At 39.2% G+C, this 25,690-nt stretch overlaps 1 pseudogene; it reads left to right on the top strand.

Moving 5' to 3' along the window:
* The first annotated feature begins 209 nt into the window (after positions 1–209).
* LOC110283953 (uncharacterized) overlaps positions 210–25,690 on the top strand; it is a 35,390-nt pseudogene continuing 9,909 nt past the window's right edge.

Raw genomic sequence — 25,690 nt, 5'->3', positions numbered from 1 at the left:
TTGTGCAATATGGTCCTTCAGCCCCTTTCACTCAAGCATTACTGGATACAATCGTGGAGTCACACTAAAACCCCCTAGATTGGAAAACTCTTTGTAAGTCTACCCTGTCAGGAGGAGATTTTTTGCTTTGGGATTCTGAATGGCGAGACGCCAATAAGAAAACTGCCACTTTAAATGTTCAGACCAGTTATCCAGACTGGGATAGTAACATGCTTCTGGGAGAAGGCCCTTATGAGGGCCAGACTAATCAGATTGGTTTTCCCATTGGAGTGTACACACAGATTGCGGTGGCTGCCCGCCATGCTTGGGGACTGTTAACGGTTAGAGGGGATACTGGTGGGAGTTTAACCAGCATTCGTCAGAGTTCTGATGAGCCTTACCAAAACTTTGTGGATAGGCTGTTAATAGCAGCCAGTAGAATTCTTGGAAAATCTGACAAGGGAAGTCCTTCCATTATGCAATTATCTTATGAGAATGCTAAAGCAACGTGTCATGCCACTATCCAGCTGCACAAAGGTCAGACACATTTGGTGGGATATGTCCGTCTTTGTGCAGACATCGGGCTGTCTTGCACTGCTTCACAAGGGACCACCTTACAAGGAATGTTCTCACGGAAACAAGGGAATAATGCATGTTTTAAGTGTGGAAATTTGAATCATTTTAAAAGTAATTGTACTAAGAACAAAGGTGCCGAGAGTGGGCAAGCAGGCTGTGCCCCAGGAATTTGCCCCCGGTGCAGAAAGGGCAACCACTGGGCTAAGGTGTGCAAATCCAAGTCAGGCACTCTGGGCCATCTGTTGCCGGGAAATGAGAAGAGGGGCTAGCCCCAGGCCCCGACTTACTCAAAGAAAACAGCTTATGGGGCTGTAAATCTGCTGCCTAGCCAAAGAGATCAGTTTTTGAACTTGTCAGGGCAAAACCAGGAGGTGCAGGATTGGACCTCTGTTCCACCACCCACGCAGTATTAACCCCAGAAATGGGAGTCCAAACTCTGCCTACCAGAGTTTTTGGACCTCTACCTATAGAAAAATGTGGATTTCTTTTAAGACAAAGCAGTTCTATTGTAAAAGTCCTGCAGATTTATCCAGGTGTTATAAATAATGATTATGAGGGAGAAATTAAAATCATAGCTGCTTCCCCTCATGGTGTTATAAATGTACCCACTAATCAGAGAATTGCTCAACTTGTTTTAATCCGTTTACATCAGTCACTGTATAGATTCTTTAAAAATAAGAGAGGACAAGGTGGCTTTGACTCCTCTGGTGTGAATTGGGTTCAATCTATTACTAATCAGAGACCTAACCTTAAATTGACATTTGATGGAAAAAGCTTTGAAGAATTAATAGATATTGGAGTCAATGTAACAATCATTAGAGGACAGGACTGGCCCTCAAACTGGCCTTTGACTGATATGCTAACTCACCTTCAAGGAATCGGTTATGCTAATAATCCAAAACGAAGCTCTAAATTGCTAATCTGGAGAGATGGGGAAGGAAAATCAGGAAAAATTCAGCCTTATGTTATTTCAAATTTGCCTGTAACTCCATGGGGAAGAGATCTCTTGTCACAGATGGGCGTTATAATGTACAGTACTAATGAGATGGTGACTAAGCAGACGCTCAGGCAGGGACTTTTGCCTGGTCATGGACTAAAAAAGAAGGGACAAGGAATTAAGACTTTTGAAGATGCTAAACCTCACTCTAACACAAGAGGTTTGGAGTATTTTCGGTAGTGGCCACTATCTTGCCTGCATCCCACACTGATAAAATTCAATGGCTTAATGATATTCTGGTGTGGGTGGATCAGTGGTCTTTACCTAAAGAAAAAATAGAAGCCATTTCTTTGCTAGTGCAGTAGCAACTAGAAGCAGGACGTTTAGTAGAATCTCAGTCCCCTTGGAATACACCAATTTTCATTATCAAGAAAAAATCTGGTAAATGGAGATTGTTACAAGATTTAAGAAAAGTTAATGAGACTATCGTACCTATGGGACCTTTACAATCTGGGCTTCCCTCCCCAGTAGCCATTTCTACAGGATATTATAAAATTGTGGTAGATCTGAAGGATTGTTTCTTTACTATTCCTTTGCATCCAAAAGATTGTGAAAGATTTGCTTTTAGTGTTCCTTCTATAAATTTTAAGGAATCTATGAAGAGATATCAATGGACAATACTCCCACAGAGCATGGTTAATAGGCCTACCTTATGCCAAAAGTTTGTGGCACAAGCCATTCAGCCTGTAAGACGACAATGGCGCATGATTTACATTATTCATTTCACAGATGATGTTTTGATGGCGGGAAAAGACCCCCAGGATTTGCTTTTGTGTTATAGAGATTTACAAAAAGCTTTAGCTGAAAAAGGATTACAGATAGCTCCTGAAAAGATACAAAGTCAGGATCCTTATAATTATTTGGGCTTTAGACTTACTGATCAAGCTGTTTTTCCCCAGAAGATAGTTATTCGCAGAGACAACTTAAGGACTTTGAATGATTTTCAAAAATTGTTAGGTGATATTAAATTGGCTTTGCCCCTATTTAAAGCACACTACAGGGGAGTTGAAACCTTTATTTGATATTCTTAAAGGGAGTCTGATCCTACCTCCCCTAGATCCCTAACCTCAGAAGGATTGCTGGCCTTACAAGTGGAAAAAGCTATTGAAGAGCAATTTGTCACTTATATAGATTACTCTTTGCCATTACACCGGTTAATTTTTAATATGATTAATGTGCCTACAGGATTGTTGTGGCAAAAGTCTCCTCTAATGTGGATACATTCGAGGATTTCTCCTAAACGCAATATCTTTTCATATTATGAAGCAGTAGCCCAGATAATTATCACTGGGAGGAAGCAGGCACTAACTTATTTTGGCAAAGAGCCAGATATTATTGTTCAGCCTTACAACTTAAGTCAAGACACTTGGCTGAAACAGCATAGTACAGATTGGTTGCTTGCTCAAATAGGGTTTAACGGAAATATAGATAGCCACTACCCTCAAGATAGGTTGATAAAAATTTTAAATGTACATGAGGTGATATTTCCTAAAATGACTTCCTTATAGCCTTTATATAATGCTCTATTGATTTTTACTGATGGCTCCTCTAAAGGGCGAGCTGGATTTCTTATTAATAATCAACAGGTAATCATAAAGACTCCTAGCCTCTCAGCTCAATTAGCAGAATTAACAGTAATACTGAATGTCTTTCAGTCTGTGCATGAGGCTTTTAATATTTTTACTGATAGTTTTGAAAGACCCACAACGTGAGGACTCCCTCACGTTCTGACTCAGGAGAGGCGACACCCCAAAATCACCCACAAGAAACGGTCTTGCTGCAACTGCAAGAGGATTTTTATTTGAGAGCGTTCTCGGGCCCGTGGTCATACACCACGCAGGGGTAGAGGACCATGGCGCCCTGAGTAGCTGAGTAAGGGGGTATTTAAAGGAAGAAACCACAATTCATGGAGGTGGGGAGGGCGTTGTTGGAAAATACCAAAAATACCAGTTAAGAGTCACAAGGAAGTATAAAGTCACAAGTGTCAGGTTATCTCTCAAGACAGTTTCTAAGAGCCCCTAACAATCTAAGAGCCCCTAAAGATAGCACATTTGCATTGCAGGTTCCAGTAATGGTCAGGGTGCCATTCTTTGAATTGAACCCAGGAAGCAGGTAGGTGGAGGAATGTCGCTATCTGTTTTATGACCAGTACCTGGAGCACTAAGCCACAAAGGCTACACTCCCAAGCCTGGGCCCAAAAGCCTCGAATTTTGTTTTTACTTTGCTATACTTTTTTAATACTTCTTCAGTTTATATGTTGCACAATCGGTACCCTTATTGGAGACCTGTGATACTTTTAACTTTAATACCCCAGCAGGATCCCTGTTTTCACAATTGCAAAACATCATTCTTGCCCAAAAACACCCATTCTATATTGGCCACATACGAGCCCATTCTGGTCTTCCTGGACCTTTAGCTGAAGACAATGATTGCATCGACAGAGCTCTAATAGGAGAAGCCTTAATTTCAGATTCTGTTGCGTTGTCCAAATGTGATCATGGAAATTTTCATCTCTCTAGCCATACCTTAAGGCTCCGACATAAGATCACTAAGGAACAGGCAAGAATGATTGTAAAACAATGTCCTAAATGTATTACATTATCTCCACTGCCACATTTAGGAGTTAATCCTAGAAGTCTTATGCCTAATCATATTTGGCAAATGGATTTAACTCATTATGCAGAATTGGGAAAATTAAAATATATACATGTTTGTATTGGTACTTGTTCAGGATTTCTTTTTGCTTCTCTGCATACAGGAGAGGCTTCTAAAAATGTAATTTATCATTGCCTACAAGCCTTTAATGCCATGGGATTGCCTAATCTTATTAAGACAGATAATGGGCCATCCGATTCTAGCAAAAATTTTACTTCATTTTGTAAAAAATTTGGCATCAAACATAAAACTGGAATTCCTTATAACCCCATCGACAAGAAATAGTTGAAAGTGCTCATTGCACTTTTAAAAATTGGCTTTTAAAAACAAAACAGGGGCAGTTATATCCCCCAAGGTCACCAAAGGCACATCTTGCTTTTGCTTTATTTGCTCTAAATTTTTTGCAAACTGATGTTAAAGGTCAGTCTGCAGCGGATCACCACTGGCATCCAGTTACTTCTAGTTCTTATGCCATGGTAAAATGGCAGAACCCATTAACTAATGAATAGAAGGATCCAGATACAGTCCTAATCTGGGGAAGGGGCTCAGCCTGTGTTTTTTCTCAAAAAGAAGATGAAGCGCGATGGCTGCCTGAGAGATTTGTTCGTCAACTGGACACAGATCCTGAATCTTCTAGTATGACTCTAACCTTGATTATGGCTAAAAATCCTCTTTAGCCAAAAAGTTAAATTAAAGCACAGCCTCCACTCCCAGGGAAGCTGTAAGCCTTTCTACCATTCTCAAATTCACCTCCCCCACACCAGGAGCTCTAAGTCTAGCCTGATCTTTGCTAATTTGCAATTAAATGGAGTACCTGGACTTCCCCAAAAAGAAGCTTTTGTACTGTGCCTTTCACTGTCTAGACTTTGTTTTCAAGCATTTCAGTCAACACCCTTCAGCCTGACTGTAGAGGGCGTGCATCCCTGCCCCCAACAGCGCACAGGTGGCAGTTATTAATTTTCATCAAGAATTCTAAGTACATATTGTGGCTTTGGTCTGATTTGGGAATAAGGTGAGCTATGAGGGCTGGTTAGTCAATGACGGGCAGCCAGATCCCGGATATTACCAATCTAAGACAGGGGTACATGCCAAAAGGTTGTTGATATTACACCACTGAGCCATGTTTGTGTGAATTATAACACAAACTAGCTGCATGTAACTTCTGATGATGGAATTGGATGATTGAGGGGATCTGAGATCCTAAGGCAGGCACAGCCGTCAGCCACCATAATTCCCAGGCAGGACTATGGAGCATAAATTAATTTTATGCCTCAGTCCAGCTTTTTATTAATATTAATAACAGGGAGGAGATGTAACCTCCCATAAGTCTGAAACAGGCTAAGCCAGAACCTGACCTTGCTGCCACTAAGGAGATTATCTAGGGTGGAGCCTTCCTCCCTAGATCACTCTATTGTTCTGCCACTGCTGCTGTTCCTCTTCAAGACACTGCTACCTGCTTAGAGGCCCCAGAGCTATTCCGGAGACTATGCCCTATTCTGCATGTCATCACCAGCAGCTGGTTCCAGGCTCCAAGGATGAATTGGCGGGAATGGACTTTCTCCCCTTTTCTTTATAAGGCATGTTCCTCGACATTAAAGTTGAACCTTGATTAGAACCCTGTCTTGGTTCCATCTTCCTCTTGTCGCCTAGTTTCCCTCTTTTTCAGTGCTGGCCTGCTATTCAGGTGTACCTGTCCTTGTGAGTGGCTGGATGGCTCACAACAAGTTTTGATTAGGATCAGGAACTATACTTGCAGACAGTTAAACTGTCTATCCTGTCTTCCCAGGGATATCTCTTATTGTCTGTTGTCAAGACAATTCCAAATGGTTTCCATTGCTGTAATTGTAATATACTGTGAGATTACCTCCAATTATGATCTTCTTCATATTTTTCCAGTTATGTGCTGCTGCTTGGTACTTTCAGGATTACTTACTGTAAAATAGTTCAATAAGATTTTACTAGGAAACATTTGGCATCTCCTCGGGTGTCTTCTCATGTTTGAAAAGCGCATGGTCAGTGTGCCTGTTTCACATGCTTTATGTAGTCTGTTATAGGTGTCTGCATTCTTCGTTTTGTGACATGGACATGTGTTGATCAAGGACTTTCTATCTAATGGATCATTTTATTGTTTGGTAATACTCTTTACTTTGTATTTTGATGCTTTTGTCTTGGTTGCTTTTGTCACTAATATAATTGTGATCATGAGTATTTACTACTGTCCATAGTCATGATGTTTAAAGAAAATTCCTTCTTTCTCAGTATTCTGTATCTCTAAATATGAGATATTTTTGTAGAAAATATGTTTTAAACTCTTGTCTTTTTTCTTTTCTTTTTTTTAAAGTGCTGTAGTCTGCTTATATCATTTGCTTCAGAAATATTATCCATTGACATGTCAGAAAATTACTGAAAGAAATTCATTTGTTACTGTTTAGTACCTTAATTGTGAACACTTTCTATGCAGAATTTGAATCTCTGTATACTAAAATTTACATTATCTTATGACCTCTAATGTAGAGCTTTTTAATATGTACATATTGGCTATTTCAACTGCTATTGAGCATGCTATATTCAATTCATTTGCTTATTTATTAATTATATTACCACTTACTTCCCTTGCAATGGTCATAGATTTTGAGTTTTTATCCACTGTACTATAAATAAACAGATAATAAATGTATCAGTTATGTAGGGTCTTTTCATACCTTTAATTATTGTTATTTCCATGAATGTTTTGAATTTTTGTCAAGTTTCTACTGCAAAATTCTGTCAAAATACTACTCTTGTATCAAGTGTTGTCCCCTTGTATTACCCTACAGGATTCACTGTTACAGATCATACATGAAGGTCTGTGATTCCTTGTATGGAGAGACTTCGACTCATGTTCATGTTTTTAAATGAAGATAGATACTGTTCCCAGTACCATTGTTTGAAGACACTGTCTAGTCTGCAACCTGTGTTTGTGGTAGTTTGAGTGCATTCCCATGGTCATTGCTGTTGGGCAGGTTCTGGATCTGCTGCTCTACTTCATTGGGCTGATCTGGAATCACAGTGGGATAGGATTAGTAATCAATATTTTCCTGGAGTTGTTCTGCACCCCAGGAATTTGTGTGTCAATGTAAATTCTAGGTTCATTTTTTTCTGTTTTTGTGAAGTATGTTCTGGGGAACTAAATGTCATAAAATTTCATTTGACGATAGAAATCGTTTTCAGAAACACTACATATTTCACAATATGTATGTCCCTTTCATCTGTGTAAATCTTTTTTCCATGATTTAGTTCACATCTCCCTTTGCTCCTTCAGCAATTTTTCATTTTACATACAGTCTTCTTCACTTCTTTTAATCAAATTTTCATTGTAGAGACTTTTCACCTGCTTAGTAAATTCACTCAAGAAGTTTATATTTTGTTTTTACTTATTTATAATCTATCAATATATTTATATTACTGTTTTAATTTTTATTTATTAAGATTTTTAATTTATATTTACATACTTTATAGTCTCTTCAAAACAAAAGGTGTTCATAACCATTGAGCCATCTCACTATCCCACTAGCAAGTTTAGTTATAAATATTATAAATCCATTCTAATCATTTATTTTTTAATGTAGATGGTACTAAACCTTCACATTACAAAGGAATTTGTTGTTGCTGTTGCTTCTGCTGCTTGTTTGTTTTACAAAATAGAATTCTTTTTTTCTGTATATCCATGCTTTCCCTGGAAGTTACTCTATACACCACACTGGCCTCAAACTCAGAAATCCACCTGTCTCTGCCAAAAGTACTGGGAATAGGGCATGCACAACCACCATCTGCCTCATTTGATATTGTTCAGACCTTTTCTCTTTTACTGTTGTTGTATGTTTGTGTGTATTCCTAATCATAAAAATACAACCTACTCAGACTATGATCCCAGGAAATGAACATTTGGTTTTGAATAACTATATCGTGTACTATTGTCTGAAGAAAATTTTCTCCAACTGTCAGAATTCCTTAGTGTTTAACAAGGGTTGAGACCAGTGAGGTTTCTTCCTTCCAGGTTAGTTCTTCTGGGTATGCTGTGGACTTCCTGGAGCTGACAAACTCCCTCTCTAAGCAACAATAGTTTCCCCAAAATATAATAGCTGTTCCTAACAACAGAAAGAACAAGTGGATTGGATTGGTTGAACAAAAACACTTACATTTTATACCAGTTGACAATGATGAAACACTTGGGAAAGTCTCTAATCCCGTGTCTTAATTGGTAAAATCTTAACTGTAACTTGGCCTGTGTGCATGTGGTTTTTATGCTTATATACCCTGCATTGGCCACTGCTTGGGACTGCCAGAAGACACAAGGCTCCAGAATTCTTGTCTAGAGGTTTTGATTGATCCACAACTCTGCATACATGGTGTTAGTAATAAAACATTATACAGTTTCAAAGGTCCACTCGTGCATGTATTCTCACCCATTCCTCTTGGCACACAAAGGACTGGGTGTAACATTTGGGGCCCCATGTAGCTGCCTCATTGAGGAACAGGATGCATACCATCCCATAAGCAGAGTCAGGGAGTCCTCCAGAGGCTAGTAAAGTTTTGGCACCAAAGGGTTAGGGTTCAATAAAGGCACCACTCCTTGAGTCTTAGGAAGAGGAGGATCACCTCTCTTCTGCCAGGAGGTTCCTGGCCTGGAACAAGGTGTCCCAAATTAAGTTGGATAGGAGCCTTGACTATAGGACTGTGTCTTTTTATTGGCTGATCTCTCATCTTGTCCTTCTGCATTTTGTGTGCTTTGTTGTCTTCTGGTCCCTCCATCCCCTACAGCTGCTTCTCTTTCTCTACATTCTCATAATTGCCAGCCTTTCCCTGTTTTCTTCCTTTCCCTTAGAAATGGGAAATTCCAAGTCCAACGTGGTGATCCCGCGCCTCTCCTTGAACAGCATTTCAAAGTTTCTAAAGCCCACAGTTCCCTATAAAGGTTCCACTTAAATCCAGGGAAACGCCACACTTTCTGTTTCTGGAATGGCCCACATTCCACATTGTATGGCCACAAGAGGTCACTCTTTTTTTTTTTTAATTTTTTATTAGATATTTTCTACATTTACATTTCAAATGCTATCCCAAAAATCCCCTATACCCCCACCCGCCCGCCCTGCTCCCCACCCACCCACTCCCACTTCTTGGCCCTGGTATTTCCCTGTACTGGGGCATATAAAGATTGCAATACCAAGGGGCTTCTCTTCCCAATGATGGCCGACTAGGCCATCTTCTGCTACATATGCAGCTAGAGATACTCGCTCTGTGGGTACTGGTTAGTTCATATTTTTGTTCCACCTATAGGGTTGCAGACCCCTTCAGGTCCTTGGGTACTTTCTCTAGCTCCTCCATTGGAGGCCCTGTGTTCCATCCAATAGATGACTGTGAGCATCTATCTCTGTATTTGCCAGGCACTCTTAACATGATGTCAGTTGGACCAAACCTGGATACCCAGTCCAGATACCACTACATCCTGGAATGCAAAAGTTTCCTTGAGAAACCTCCCCCTCTCTATTGGTTGTCTTTACCATGCCGGTTTTTTTTCCTTTTCTGCCCGTTTGTGTCATTGGTTTTGTTTACTTTGATCCTTATTCTATGTTTCATATTTGGGGAAATATGCAAAGTTCATCTGCCAGCCATTTTCCCCTGGACCCATTCAGGATTTTTTCCCTAAAGCAGGTGATTCTGTGCAGCAAAAACTTATAAACTGCCACTGCTCTTGGAATTTTGCTCCTGCAATTTTGAACCTAACACTCCAGGTATAGCTGATCAAGCTGATACCAACGCCAAAACAGCCAGGTCTGTATAAGCTGCTCTTACCAGAAGCTCCTCCACTCTCTGGTAGGGAATACAATGGATAGTCCCACTAGGAAACCATTGGGCCAGTGAGAACTGAATTCAGCAAATAGCAAGGTACTCCTACCTTGCACTTACACCTGAGGAAATAATGTTTTGTCTGCCTAAATATATAAATGCATGTAACACTACATGTTTGTTTTTTGACTGGACTTAAATGTATGACTTTACTGTTGGTTTGGTTTTTTAAATATGTCCTGATTCTAGATTATTGGCTTGTATGTTACTGGATATAGTTTAAAAATCTGTAATAAAAAGTCAACTTAAAACTTGTAACTCAGGCTTGGAATCACTCTGCACAGCAACACATAGAGTGAGCCAACCAAGGAAAAAGATCTCCAAAGGTGCATTTAAATTGGAGTAAAATTTGTATATAATTCCTGTCTTAAAAGTCAGATTTATAAAAGATGGGATTTAAACAATACTCGTATAAGGAGATAATAAACCTGCACCTTCATGCATTCGTAGAGAAACCAAATTGTTTACACTGTTCAAACTTGGTTTTACTTTCTGAAACTATAGTTGTGCTCTGTGTCATCACTCTTTTAAATAGTACATTATTTTTATATTACAAAAACACACAACTGAGAGATTTTAATCTTACTTGAAATTTTGGCGTTTTACAGAAAATTAAAAACTAGATATCTTTAAAAACATTTTTTTAAATATTTAAGTTTATAAGAATATGGAACATTTAAGAGTTTTTCAGATATTTTATTATGAAGCCTTTATTAATAATGATCATGATGAACAGATAAATGAAAGACAAAAATTAAGCCCACAGCTAAAACACCATAGAGTTAAAGATTGTTATACTGCAATAAGACAGTAACCGTAGGCAGTCTGACAAAGAACTTGGAACAGATTATCAACAAATGAATCACAATCCTATATAAAAGGGTGGTTAGGGTTGTCTGCAAATTAGAGTGATTGAAATCACCACAACAACAACAAAAAAAATGAAATCACTGCCTTGAAAATATGTCTCTCCTCACCTTGAACATTAACACCAGAGATTACCAGATGGTGAAAGACAAACAAAAGAATCTTACTAACAGAAACCAAAAACACTGGGCATCATCAGAACCCAGTACGACCACCACAGCAAGTCCTGGATACCCTAACACACCCAAAAAGCAAGACTCAGATTTAAAATCACATCTAATGATGGTGGTAGAAGATTTTAAGAAGGGCATTAATAACTCACTTAACGCAATACAGGAGAACAATGCTAAACAGGTAGAAGCCATTGAAGAAGAAAGACAAAAATCCCTCAAGAAATTACAGGAGAACACTGCTAAACAGGTACAAGTCCTTAAAGAACTACAAGCAAACAATGCTAAACAGGTAGAAGAAACACAAAAATCCCTTAAAGAATTACAGGAAAACAAAACCAAACAGGCAATGGAATTGAACAAAACCATCGAAGATCTAAAAATGGAAGTAGAAACAATGAAGAAAACACAAAGGGAGACATCCCTGGAGATAGAAACCCTAGAAAAGAAATAAGGAACCATAGATGTGAGCATCAGCAACAGAATACAAAAGGTGGAAGAGAGAATCTCAGGTGCAGAAGATTCCAGAGGGAACATGTACACAAAAATCAAATAAAATGCAAAATGCAAAAAGACTCTAACTCAAAACACACCAGAAATCCAAGACACACTGAGAAGACCAAACCTATGGAAAATAGTAGTAGATAAGAATGAAGATTTTGAACTTAAAAGGTCAGCAAAGATCTTCAAAAAAAATTATAGATGAAAACTTCCCATACCTAAAGGAAGAGATGCACATGAACGTACAAGAAGCCTACAGAACTCCAAATAGACTGGACCAGAAAAGAAATTCCTCCCAACACATAAGAATCAGAACAAAAAAATGCACTAAATAAGGAGAGAATATTAAAAGCAGTAAGGGGAAAAGGTCAAGTAACATATGAAGGCAGGCCTATTAAAATTACTCCAGACTTCTCACCAGAGACTATGAAAGCCAGAAGATCCTGGACAGATGTTATACGGACACTAAGAGAACACAAATGCCAGCCCAGGCTACTATTCCCAGGAAAACTCTCAATTACCATAGATGGAGAAACCAAAGTATTCCATAACAAAACCAAATTCACACAATATCATTCCACAAATCAAGCACTTCAAAGTGTAATAAAGGGAAAACACTGACACAAACATGGAAACTACACCCTAGAAAAATCAAGAAAGTAATCTTTCAACAAAACTAAAAGGGGACAGCCACAAGAACAGAATCCCAAACTTAACAACAAAAATGACAGGAAACAACACTTACTTTTCTTTGATTTTTAAAATCAATAGACTCAACTCTCAAATAAAAAGACATAGACTAATAGACTGGCTACACAAACAGGACCCAACATTTTGTTGCTTACATGAAACCAACCTCAGGGACAAAGACAGACACTACCTCAGAGTAAAAGGCTGGAAAACAATTTTCCAAGCAAATGGTCCAAAGAAACAAGATAGAGTAGCCATTCTAATGTCGAATAAAATTGACTTCCAACCCAAAGTTATCAAAAAAGACAAGGAGGGGCACTGTCTTTCTTCCACTGGATGGATTTAGCTCCCTTGTCGAAGATCAAGTGACCATAGGTGTGTGGATTCATTTCTAGGTCTTCAATTCTATTCCATTGGTCTACTTGTCTGTCACTATACCAGTACCATGCAGTACCATGCAGTACCATGCACAATTGCTCTGTAGTAAAGCTTTAAGTCCGGCATGGTGATTCCACCAGAGGTTCTTTTATCCTTGAGAAGAGATTTTGCTATCCTAGGTTTTTTGTTATTCCAGGTGAATTTGCAGATTGCTCTTTCTAATTCGTTGAAGAATGGAGTTGGAATTTTGATGGAGATTGCATTGAAATTGTAGGTTGCTTTTGGCAAGATAGCCATTTTTACAATGTTGATCCTGCCAATCCATGAGCATGGGAGATCTTTCCATCTTCTGAGATCTTCTTTAATTTCTTCCTTCAGAGACTTGAAGTTCTTATCATACATATCTTTCACTTCCTTAGTTAGAATCATACCAAGATATTTTATATTATTTGTAACTATTGAGAAGGGTGTTGTTTCCCTAATTTCTTTCTCAGCCTGTTTATTCTTTGTGTAGAGAAAGGCCATTGACTTGTTTGAGTTAATTTTATATCCAGCTACTTCACCCAAGCTGTTTATCAGGTTTAGGAGTTCTCTGGTGGAATTTGTAGGGTCACATATATATACTATCATATCATCTGCTAAAAGGGATATTTTGACTTCATCTTTTCCAATTTGTATCCCCTTGATCTCCTTTTGTTGTCGAATTGCTCTGGCTAGGACTTCAAGTACTATGTTGAAGAGGTAGGGAGAAAGTGGACAGCCTTGTCTAGTCCCTGGTTTTAGTGGGATTGCTTCAAGCTTCTCACAATTTACTTTGATGTTGGCTACTGGTTTGCTGTAGATTGCTTTTATCATGTTTAGGTATGGGCCTTGAATTCCTGATCTTTCCAAGACTTTTTATCATGAATGGGTGTTGGATCTTGTCAAATGCTTTCTCCGCATCTAAGAAGATGATCATGTGGTTTTTGTCTTTGAGTTTGTTTATATAATGGATTACATTGATGGATTTCCGTAAATTAATCCATCCCTGCATCCCTGGAATAAAACCTACTTGGTCAGGATGGATGATTGCTTTAATGTGTTCTTGGATTCGGTTAGCGAGAATTTTATTGAGTATTTTTACATCGATATTCATAAGGGAAATTGGTTTGAAGTTCTCTATCTTTGTTGGATCTTTCTGTGGTTTAGGTATCAGAGTAATTGTGGCTTCATAGAGTGAGTTGGGTAAAGTACCTTCTATTTCTATTTTGTGGAACAGTTTGTGCAGAACTGGAATTAGATCTTCTTTGAAGGTCTGATAGAACTCTGCACTAAACCCATCTGGTTCTGGGCTTTTTTTCGCTGGGAGATTATTAATGGCTGCTTCTATTTCTTTAGGGGATATGGGACTGTTTAGATCATTAACTTGATCCTGATTTAACTTTGGTATCTGGTATCTGTCTACAAATTTATCCATTTCCTCCAGGTTTTCCAGTTTTTTTGAGTATAGCCTTTTGTAGAAGGATCTGATGGTGTTTTGGATTACTTCGGGATCTGTTGTTATGGCTCCCTTTTCATTTCTGATTTTGTTAATTAGGATGTTGTCCCTGTGCCCTCTAGTGAGTCTGGCTAAGGGTTTATCTAGCTTGTTGATTTTCTCAAAGAACCAACTCCTCATTTGGTTAATTCTTTGAATAGTTCTTGTTTTCACTTGGTTGATTTCGACCCTGGGTTTGATTATTTCCTGCCATCTACTCCTCTTATGTGGATTTTCTTCCTTTTTTTCTAGAGCATTTAGTTGTGTTGTCAAGCTACTAGTGTGTGCTCTCTCTAGCTTCTTTTTGGAGGCACTCAGAGCTATGAGTTTCCCTCTTAGAAATGCTTTCATTGTGTCCCACAGGTTTGGGTATGTTGTAGCTTCATTTTCATTAAACTCTAAAAAGTCTTTAATTTCTTTCTTTATTCCATCCTTGACTAAGGTATCATTGAGAAGAGTGTTATTCAGTTTCCATGTGAATGTTGGCTTTTCCATTATTTATGCTGTTATTGAAGCTCAGCCTTAGTCCATGGTGGTCTGATAGGATACATGGGACAATTTCAATATTTTTGTATCTGTTGAGGCCTGTTTTGTGACCAATTATATGGTCAATTTTGGAGAAGGTCCCGTGACGTGTTGAGAAGAAGGTATAACCTTTTATTTTAGGATAAAATGTTCTGTAGATAACTGTTAAGTCCATTTGTTTCATAACTTCTGTTAGTTTCACTGTGTCCCTGTTTAGTTTCTGTTTCCAGGATCTGTCCATTGATGAAAGTGGTGTGTTGAAGTCTCCCACTATTATTGTGTGAGGTGCAATGTGTGCTTTGAGCTTACTAAAGTTTCTTTAATGAATGTCGCTGCCCTTGCATTTGGATCATAGATATTCAGAATTGAGAGTTCCTCTTGGAAAATTTTACCTTTGATGTGTATGAAGTGCCCATCCTTGTCTTTTTTGATGTTTTTGGGTTGGAAGTCAATTTTATTCGATATTAGAATGGCTACTCCAGCTTGTTTCTTCCGACCGATTGCTTGGAAAATTGTTTTCCAGCCTTTCACTCTGAGGTAGTGTCTCTCTTTTTCCCTGAAGTGGGTTTCCTGTAAGCAGAAAAATATTGGGTCCTGTTTGTGTAGCCAGTCTGTTTTTCTATGTCTTTTTATTGGGGAATTGAGTCCATTGATATTCAGACATATTAAGGAAAAGTAATTGTTGCTTCCTGTCATTTTTCTTGTTAGAGTTAGGATTCTGTTCTTGTGGCTGTCTTCTCTTAGTTTTCTTGAAGGATGACTTTCTTGCTTTTTCTAGGGCCTAGTTTCCATCCTTGTATTGGTGTTTTCCCGTTATTATCCTTTGAAGGGCTGGATTCGTGGAAAGATATTGCGTAAATTTGGGTTTTTCATGGAATAATTTCGTTTCTCCATCTATGGTAATTGAAAGTTTGGCTGGGTATAGTAGCCTGGGCTGGCATTTGTGTTCTCTTTGTGTCTGTTTAACATCTGTCCAGGATCTTCTGGCTTTCATAGTCTCTGGTGAGGAGTCTGGAGTAATTCTCATAGGCCTGCCTTTATATGTTACTTGACATTTTCCCCTTACTGCTTTTAATATTCTCTCTTTATTTAGTGCACTTTTTGTTCTGATTCTTATGTGTTGGGAGGAATTTCTTTTCTGGTCCAGTCTATTTGGAGTTCTGTAGGCGTCTTGTATGTTCATGTGCATCTCTTTCTTTAGTTATGTGAAGTTTTCTTCTATAATTTTGTTGAAGATATTTGCTGGCCCTTTAAGTTGAATCTCTTCATTCTCATCTACTCCTATTATCCGTAGGTTTGGTCTTCTCATTGTGTCCTGGATTTCCTGGATGTTTTGAGTTAGGATCTTTTTGCATTTTTCATTTTCTTTCATTGTTATGTCCATGTTCTCTATGGAATCTTCTGCACTTGATATTTTCTCTCCCATCTCTTGTATTCTGTTGCTGATGCTCACATTTATGGTTCCTGATTTCTTTCCTAGGGCTTCTATCTCCAGAGTTGTCTCCCTTTGGGTTTTCTTTATTGTTTATACTTCCATTTTTAGATCCTGGATAATTTTGTTCAAATCCATCACCTCTTTGGTAGTGTTTTCCTGTAACTCTCTAAGGAATTTTTGTTTTTCCTCTTTAAAGGCTTCTAGCTGTTTACCTGTGTTTTCCTTTATTTCCCTGTTAAAGTCCTCCATCATCATTGTGAGAAGTGAATTTAAATCCATGTCTTGTTTTTCTGGTGTGATGGTGTATCCAGGGCTTGTTAAGGTGGGAGAGTTTGGTTGTGATGATGCCAAATAACCTTGGTTTCTGTTGCTCCTGTTCTTACGCTTGCCTCCTGCCATCTGATTATCTCAAGTGCTTGCTGCCCTCTATATATCTGATTGGAGCCTGTCCTTCCTATAATCCCAGTGATTCAGGACTCCTCAGAGTCTAGCTTTCTCTGTGATCCTTTGATTGTGGGGTCCTGTGAACCTCAGATTCTGGGTGTGTCAGGGTTTTTGGCAGTCAAGCTTCCTCTGAGACCCTGAAATACTAGTGTGGCCCAGCTCCTGTTATCCTGGGATCCTGTTGTCCTAAGATCCTGGGTGTGTTACAGTGTCTGGAAGTGGTGTCTCCTTTGAGGACCATAAAGCTCTCTGGTCAGTGATCCTAATGTAGTGTGGAGAGTTGTCCTCTGTGGACTGTGAGGGTGAGGTGACCCGGTGCTGGCGCCAACCAGAAGGTACTTGTGCCCCTGGTCAGGCCAGTTTTCTGCTTCCCTTCTGCTGTCTCAGGTCCCGCAAGATTGGATTGGAACAGATGTTGTGTTCCACTCACCAGTGATCCTAAGATCGTGTGGAGAGGGAGTATTTTTCTTGGTGCAGCCATATTGTTGATGGTGCTTTTCTGTCCAAGCTTGAATGTCATTCCATGCTCTCCTGGCTTTGGTATCATTAACCAGACACCTGGTAGAGTTCTTTTGCTTTCAGGGTCCTTTTCATGTTTTTGATGTTATGCTTTAACAGCATTCTTTATATTTTGCTTTTCCTTTTTGACTCCTTTATATGAAAGGTCAGGAAGCCAGCTATTCATCCTTATTAAAATACTAACTTAAAAGAAGACAAACAGCAGGAAATGCCTGATTTTCCAGGAAATAAGTCCCATGTTAGTGGTTATGTCCATTATTTTTCTAGAAATGTTATGTTTTTAGACAATGAAAGCATTTAATTTTCTGCTTCTGAAAATTCTTTCGCTTGATTATATATTGAAAAAAAGTTCAAACAAACAACAAAAGAAATTCACATACTGAAATTAACCACCCTAGAGACTATACAACTTAATGCACATTCTGCAATTATAATAGTCATTGGGAACAGAAACTCTGAAACCTCAATTGTAATTTGATGTTTTCACTATTGAATATATCTTCATGAACTGATACATAACTGTATAAAGATTTTACTGCTGGGAACAGACACCATGACCAAGGCAACTCTTATAAAGAATAGCATTTAATTGGGGCTGACTTACAGATTCAGAGGTTTAGTCCATTATCATCAAGGCAGGAGCATAGCAGTGTCTGGGCATGGCATGATCCAGGCAGAGGTGAGAGTTCCACATCTTCATCTGAAGGCTGCTAACAGATTACTGACTCCCTGGCAACTAGAATAAGGGTCTTAAAGCCCATACCCACAATGACACACCTACTCCAACAGGGCCACTCTTTCTGCTAGTGCCACTCCCTGGGCCAAGCATACAAACCATAACAACATCCAATACTCCCCCAATAAAAACTTGTAACAAAATTAGAACTAAAAATATTATTTTGCAGTTGTGAAAATATCCTTTTTATAAATGGTGTTATTCTCTTTTCTCCATGTTCTATTGTGCCCACAAGTACTTTACTTCCATTTGCATATACTATTGGCTAGATTCTGCCTGTGAGTGGGAAATGCAGTTTCTTCTTTCTGACAATCTATGATCTCACTTACTATTACACATTCTAAGCCCATCTATTTTTCTGCAAAATTTTATGGCATTTGTCTCCTCAACTGAATAGTATTACATTTTATATGTATACCATTTTCACTATACACTAATGTGTTAATAGACAATTAGGTTGATTCCAATACTTTGCTCTGGTAAATAAAGAGCAAAAAACAAACAAAACATGGTATATGAATATGTCTGAAGTGGGGTATGGTGTTCCCTCAAAATATGGCCAGGAATGAAGGAGCTGGGTTATATGTTAGTTCTGTCTTCAATTTTTTAGTAATTCCCAAGCTTATTTCTATAATGGTTGGAATAATTTGCAGGAACACACATACAAACATATACACATACTCACATACATATACACACAAACTGTGAATAAGATTTCTTCCTTTATTGCCACATCCTCTCTAATATTTGTTGTTAGACTGGTTGATGGCAGCCCTTCTCCCTGGGATGAGGGACTATTTATTTCAAAGTAGTTGGAATTTCCATATCTCTGATGGCATTTTAGGGATCATGACACTTTTTGCAATACATATTGGCCAAATATCTTTCTGTGCTTCAAAGGTGATTGTTCAGGCTCTTTATCCATTTGCTAATGGGCAGTTTTATTTCCTTGGTATTTAATGTCTGTAATTCTTGGTAAATTCTCGATATAAACCCCTATCCAGAGCTTCACTGGTACAGATTTTCTCCCATTCGGTGGGTGTCTGTGTGCCCTGCTGATTGTTTCCTTTAATAGACAAACTTTATTTTCATGTCATTCCATCTGTTGATACTGAGGGTTGGTTCATATTCTGTTGGTGTTCTTTCTATTCAGTAAGTACTCACCCATCCATACCCTGAAGGGTATTCACTACATTCCGTAATTTGTATGTATTTGATTGTTAATAAAGTTTTTATCAGGAGCCTGATATAGCTGTCTTCTGACTCTGCCACAGCCTGACATATACAGAGGCAGATGCTGGCAGCCAACCATTGAACTGATCACGAGGTCCTCAATGGAGGAGTTAGAGAAAGGACTGAAGGGGCTGAAGGGTTTGCAACCCCATATGAAGAACAGCAATATCAACCAACCAGAGCTCTCAAGGTCTAAACCACCAGCCAAGGAGTACACATGGTTCCAGTTGCATATGTAGCAGAGGATGGCCTTGTCAGGCATCAATGGGAGAAGAGGCCCTTGGTCCCATGAAGGCTCAATGCCCCAGTGTAGGGGGAATTTGAGGGTTGGGAGGTAGGAGTGGGGTGGGCATACGCTCATAGAAGCAGGAGGAGGGGGTGGATTAGGGGACTTCTGAAGGGGAGGATTTGGGAAAGGGGATAACATTTGAAATGTAAATAAATAAAATATCCAATAAAAAAATAAAGTTTTGATCTATATTAGTACTATATACAAGTACAGAATTTAAAACCACATTTGCTCATGATGAATTTTCCTTGTGAATCATGTGCACGGTGATCCTGTGGGATGGACATAAACAAAGTATCCATACAAGATAGATAACTGTGTCCAGACATTTAATGTATGTCTTGTTTCATAGACATGCTTTTTAGACTATTGTGTCATCCTGTTGTCAGAGTTAGAACATTTATTATGGAGTGTAACTATGTTAGAAATCAACCTTTTGAATTATTGTCGCTGCTCATCTAGGTCCGTAATTTCTCATGTCTCCTTGTATCCAGAAAAACACTGTCTCTGAATCACATGGCAAATCTGTACTTTTTTCTATTTCAGGGTCTATTGAAATTCTGGGATGTGGCTGTGGACTTCTCCCAGGAGGAGTGGGAATGCCTGGACTCTACTCAGAGGGCTTTGTACATGGATGTGATGTTGGAGAATTATAACAATCTGGTCACTGTGGGTAAGAACATTTGGTTGTAGAATTGCTAACTCATTCCTTATGTGCTGACTCTATGTGCTGTAAACTCTGTTAAGCTGTCTTGGAAACAACAGGAGATTAAGGAAAGTTTGGTAGTAGAAAAGGACTTTTCCATGGTATTTGGATATTTTTCACTTACAGGTAACATGCACCCTTTATTTAGGTTCCAAGATGCACTCAGAAACTCAGTAGCTTGTAATATTACCACATATAACATTTTATTTAATTTTTTCCTTTTTATTGAAATGAGTTCTTTTTGCATACAATGTATCCTGACTGTACTTCCCCCTTACTCTACCCTTCTCTGTTGGGGCCAGCCTGCGGCTCTCATGTCTGGGTTTGAGCCTGGGATGCACCTTGGAACTGAAATAAAAGAGGGAATATAGGCGGGTAGAGAGAGAAATGGAACCAAGACAATATTCTGATCAAGGTTCAACTTTAATGTTGGCGAACACACTTTATAAAGAAGAGGGGAGGCCCATTCCCAGTCACGCAAAGTTCCTTTGAAGTTGTCAGATCAGCCTTTTAGTAGGAACCCGCAAAAATCACAGTTTGGTGTTAACTCCAGAAGATCTTGCAGAACCTTTAGGCCTCAGGCAGGTAGCAGGTAGTGGCATATCAAAGGAGAGGGATGAAAAGCAGCACAGCAGGTGGCTCCACCTCAGTGGTGGATGGTCTGAGCCAGCCTAGCTAGGCTGGAAGGAGGTAACATTTCCCGCCTTTAAATAATATTAAACAAAACTGGACTCAGGCATAAAATTTATTTTTGCTCTAAAGTCCTGCTTGGGAGTTATGGTGGCTGGCATCCCTGCCTGTCTTAGGATCTCAGATCCTCCCGAACCATCCAATTCCGTCCTGGAGGCTACGCACAGCTAGTTTGTGTTATATTTCACACAAACATGGCTCTGTGTTGTATTATCAACAGCCACGGCCTTTAAGCATGAACCTCTGTCTTGGATTGGTATGATTCCATGATCTGGTTGCCCGTCACTGACTGTCAGGCCCTCATAGCACACCATACTCCCAATTCAGACCAAAGCCACAATATGTACTAGAATGCTTCTTGATGGACAATAATAATAGCTGCCACCTGCATTGTTGGAAGCAAGATTTTACTCCTGCTGCAGTCAGACTGAACGGTGTTAACTGACCTGCTTGAAAAAACAAAGGTGGGACAGTGAAAAGCAACAGTATAAAAGCTTCTTTGAAGAAGTCAAGATACTCCATTCAGTTGCAAATTAGCAACGACCAAGCTCAGGCTCTGGCCTCCTGGTGTGGGGGAGCTGGCTTTGAGAATTAGCAGAAAGGCCAGAGATTCTCTGGAAGTGGAGGTTGAGCTCCAAATTAACCTTGCTAGGTAATTAAGAATTTTAGCTATCTTCAATGGGAATCTCTAATATTAGAATTATTACTAGACCAATCTAAGATTGAGTTAGAATAACTGGTCACATTGAAGAAAAGAGAAAAATCATTATGACTCTATTATATGACTAATCTTTCTAAGTCAGAATATACAGTCTCTGATGTTATTTTTGCCATAAAGTTAAAAAGCTTGAAGCAAGGCAGCTTCACTAGTTCAAACTAGAAAAATGGCAAGCAAGGATGGGTCGAAAACATGTACCCAATTTAGCTTCCTTGTCACTTCAGTCAGGGCACTGAGCCAACTCACCTGCCAGCTTGTCACACGAATTAACCATCATGCTTCTGCAGTGTTTTGTGGAGAGAACCTACGTTTTTCCCTTTCCTAATAAGGTAGCTGTTCAGGATTAAGACATATGTCAATAAGTAGATCCTTTTAAAGTAAGATAAGACATTTATTAAGTTCTTTGACATCCAAATTTCAAAATTCTAAAATAAAAGTATGATTTAAATAATGTGCACAGGAATGCACTAAATAATATGCACGGGGATATATTTTCCCCCTTCTTTGTCTTTTAAGAATCTAGAGTTTTAAAGTTCTATAATACCTTGTCCTTTAGAATTAATAATTTGTTGACAAAATATCTCAAATACTTGACTGTTATAGTTAGCAATCATGTAACATTGGCAGTGACTGATTGCACTTTCAATTGTTTGTCTTAAAGAACGGTTGTAACTAGAAAGCTTGAAAAGTTATTAATAGTCACATGTGCATAATTTATTATTTATTAACTTAGAAATAAGAGCATTTATTTGTAGCAATTTATTAAGTATAAGTCCTCAAGAATTAACACTATTATGTGGAAACAAGTAGTAACTGAGGACATTAATAGCAAAGAAATTGACATGCACAATTTCCAAGAATATTAAAATATTATCTTAAACCATAACTGTTTTGAATATATAAACAACGAGATTATATATCCAATCTATCTTATATGTAGGACCTATAGATTGCCTGAGATATAAATCTAGCATGGCATTGCTTTAAGATGTCCAGGCAATACAGAACAATTTATTAAATGTCTAAAAACGGCCTTCTGAAAAGGACAGCATTTTTTCTTATGATTTGTATAGGCATAAGCAATCACAAATTTGAGAATTAATAACATCTGAGGAATGAACAATCTTAAGCAATTGTGAGCTCTGAGATATAATATTGACTATTAATATACAAATTAAGGTTTGATTGTTCAGCATTTTAAAACACCATCCACAGCACACAACTAAATTATCTGTGCTGAAGCATGGGGAAGCTCAAAAGAATAAGCATGTGATTCACATCTACTTATTTCTCATAGAGGGGTTGTTTTTAAACACAATAATTGGGATGCATGCAGCATGAATTCATAGAAGATACTGAAGCATGCATAAAAACAATTTTTAACTTATCTTTGGGATATTGATTGTCAGTCTTATTTAAAATGATGGTATGCAACAGATCAATTATTAATATTCTGTAATAACCAAATTAAATGCTGTTTGGAACAAGAACAGACACTTTTTCAGGTTCCTAAGATACAATTTTTGTTATAGGTTTTACAAAATACACAAACATATCTTACAATTCTTTATTAGCACCACAGTAGTTTTAATAGATTTTTGAAACTGTGCTTTGAGGTGAGTGATACCTCGGCCCTGTCCACCTGCCTTGTCGCAGCTCCGCGATCTTGGGCCCAACTTTGGCCACTTGCCACCATGGCGAGCGGAGCCACTCTGAAAAGGAACCTGGATTTTAACCGCTGTTGAACCCCACATCTCTGAAGCAGAGGTGGTGCGTGCCTTTTTTGGCGCCTCCTTCAGTGGCCGCCGCCACCACCACCACCGCAGCCACCTCCCCCAAGGAAAGGTGTTTGTGCGCTAAGCAGAACGGGGCCCGTTTGTGCCTGATGCTTCCACCACCGACTTTGACAGTGCGCCCCTGCAATGTCAAGCAGCAGCTCCGTGGCCCTGGCACTGGCAGAGGAGCCCTCCCTCTCCCCAACCCCCCCACCCCAAGTCTTAGTGGGTAAAAATACAGCTACCCTGGCGGGGGACTGGCAGAGTCTCATGAGGCAATGGCAAGCAAGGCCCTCCCCTGAGTTCGCTACCTGATTTTTGGCGGCTTCTCGAATCACCATGCCCAGGGAAAGCCAAGTGCCCAAAGGCCCCGCCCCATAGCAGTCAGCCAGAGCCAAAGAATGCAGAAAATAAAGGGGGTAGGAAGTCACAGCAGGCAAAATACTTAGAAGTTACCTGATATGAAACAAAGGAATGACTTCAAAAGGATTAACAGGAACCGGATAAATGTTTACAGTAAGAATAAAGCAGCTCTGCTTAGGGCTAGCTTAATGACAGCTAAGAATTTAAGTAAACTTTTCTTGAGAGGCATTAGCTAATAAAATACTTTCTACTTAGAAAACAATATACACTGAAAGATTCAAACTCTTGGCTTCTTGTATGGAAGCAGAAATGATAAAAAATTTTTTACATAATGTAGACCTATATTTAGCCATACCTAGAGGCAAAATTTTCCAGTTATTACAAACTCACTAGAAGCTAAACCTTTACAATTATTAAGATGCAAAGGAAAAAACAAACTTTTAAATCTATAATAATTTTATATGAAGTAGGCAAGCCAGATTGTCATGCCTTTATAAATTCTATAGTCTTTGATTGACTTTTTTTTTTTGGCTTAAGTTTTATTGCATTTTTTTGTTTTGTTTTTATTAGGTATTTTCTTCATTTATATTTCCAGTGCTACCCAAAAAGTCCCCCATACCCTCCCTCAACCACTCAGTCCACAACACGAACGGTTCAACTGAAAATGGCAGTTCAGGCTGAAAAGAGAGGAATCTAGACGGGGCGGAAGAAAAGAATGGAGCCAGGACAACAAGTTCTGATCAAGGCTCAATTTTACTAATTCCAGACACTCAGTTTATAAAGGAAGGGGGAGGGAACCCAATTTCCCGCCAAGTAACTCAGGGTCCAGTAGCAGGACGAACACGTGTGTGCCTCCAGGCAGCAAAGGCAGGTTCCAGCAGTAGGTAGGCGTGGCAGGACGAATGAGCCGGTAGCTCCACCCTTGAGCAGGCAGGTTCCAGGCTGGGGGGAAGGGAGGCCACACCCACCCACTCCCACTTCTTGGCCTTGGCATTCCCCTATACTGAGACATATAAAGTTTGCACAACCAATGGGCCTCTCTTTCCACTGATGGCCAACTAGGCCATCTTCTGATATATATGCAGTTAGAGACATGAACTCTGGGGGTACTGGTTAGTTCATATTGCTATTCCACCTATAGGGTTGCAAACCCCTTTAGCTCCTTGGGTACTTTCTCTAGCTCCTCCATTGGGGGCCATGTGATCCATCCAATAGCTGACTGTGAGCATCCACTTCTGTGTTTGCTAGGCCCCAGCATACTCTCACAAGAGACAGCTATATCTAGATCCTTTCAGCACAATCTTGATAGTGTATGCAATGGTGTCAGCGTTTGGAGGCTGATTATGGGATGGATCCCCGAATATGGCAGTCTCTAGATGGTCCGTCCTTTCATCTCAGCTCCAATCTTTGTCTCTGTAACTCCTTCCATGGGTGTTTTGTTCCCAATTCTAAGAAGGGGCAAAGTGTCCACACTTTGGTCGTCATTCTTCTTGAGATTCATGAGTTTCACAAATTGTATCTTATATCTTGGTGTATTAGTCAGGGTTCTCTAGAGTCACAGAACTTATGGATAGTCTCTATATAGTAAAAGAATTTATTGATGACTTACTGTCCGCAGCCCAATTCCCAACAATGGTTCAGTCACAGCTGTGAATGGAAGTCCAAGGATCTAGCAGTTACTCAGTCTCACACAGCAAGCAGGCTAAGGAGCAAGATTGAGACTCCCTTATTACAATGTCCTTCTATTGTCTCCAGCAGAAGGTGTAGCCAAGATTAAAGGTGTGTTCCACCACACCTTTAATCCCAGATGAAAGGTGTAGCCCAGATTAAACGTGCTTTCTACCACACCTTTAATCCCAGATAACCTTGAACTCGGAGATTTAATCTTCTGGAATCCATAGCCACTATGCCTCAAGATCTCCATACCAAGATCCAGATCAGAATCTTCTATCTCCAAGCCTCCAGATAAGGGTCACTGGTGAGCCTTCCAATTCTGGATTGTAGTTCATTCCAAATATAGTCAAGTTGACAACCAGGAATAG

Source organism: Mus caroli, unplaced genomic scaffold, assembly GCF_978045245.1.
Source record: "Mus caroli unplaced genomic scaffold, Mus_caroli_1 scaffold_18, whole genome shotgun sequence".
Classification (NCBI taxonomy): Eukaryota; Metazoa; Chordata; class Mammalia; order Rodentia; family Muridae; genus Mus; species Mus caroli.
This window is presented reverse-complemented; position numbering and strand designations above follow the sequence as displayed.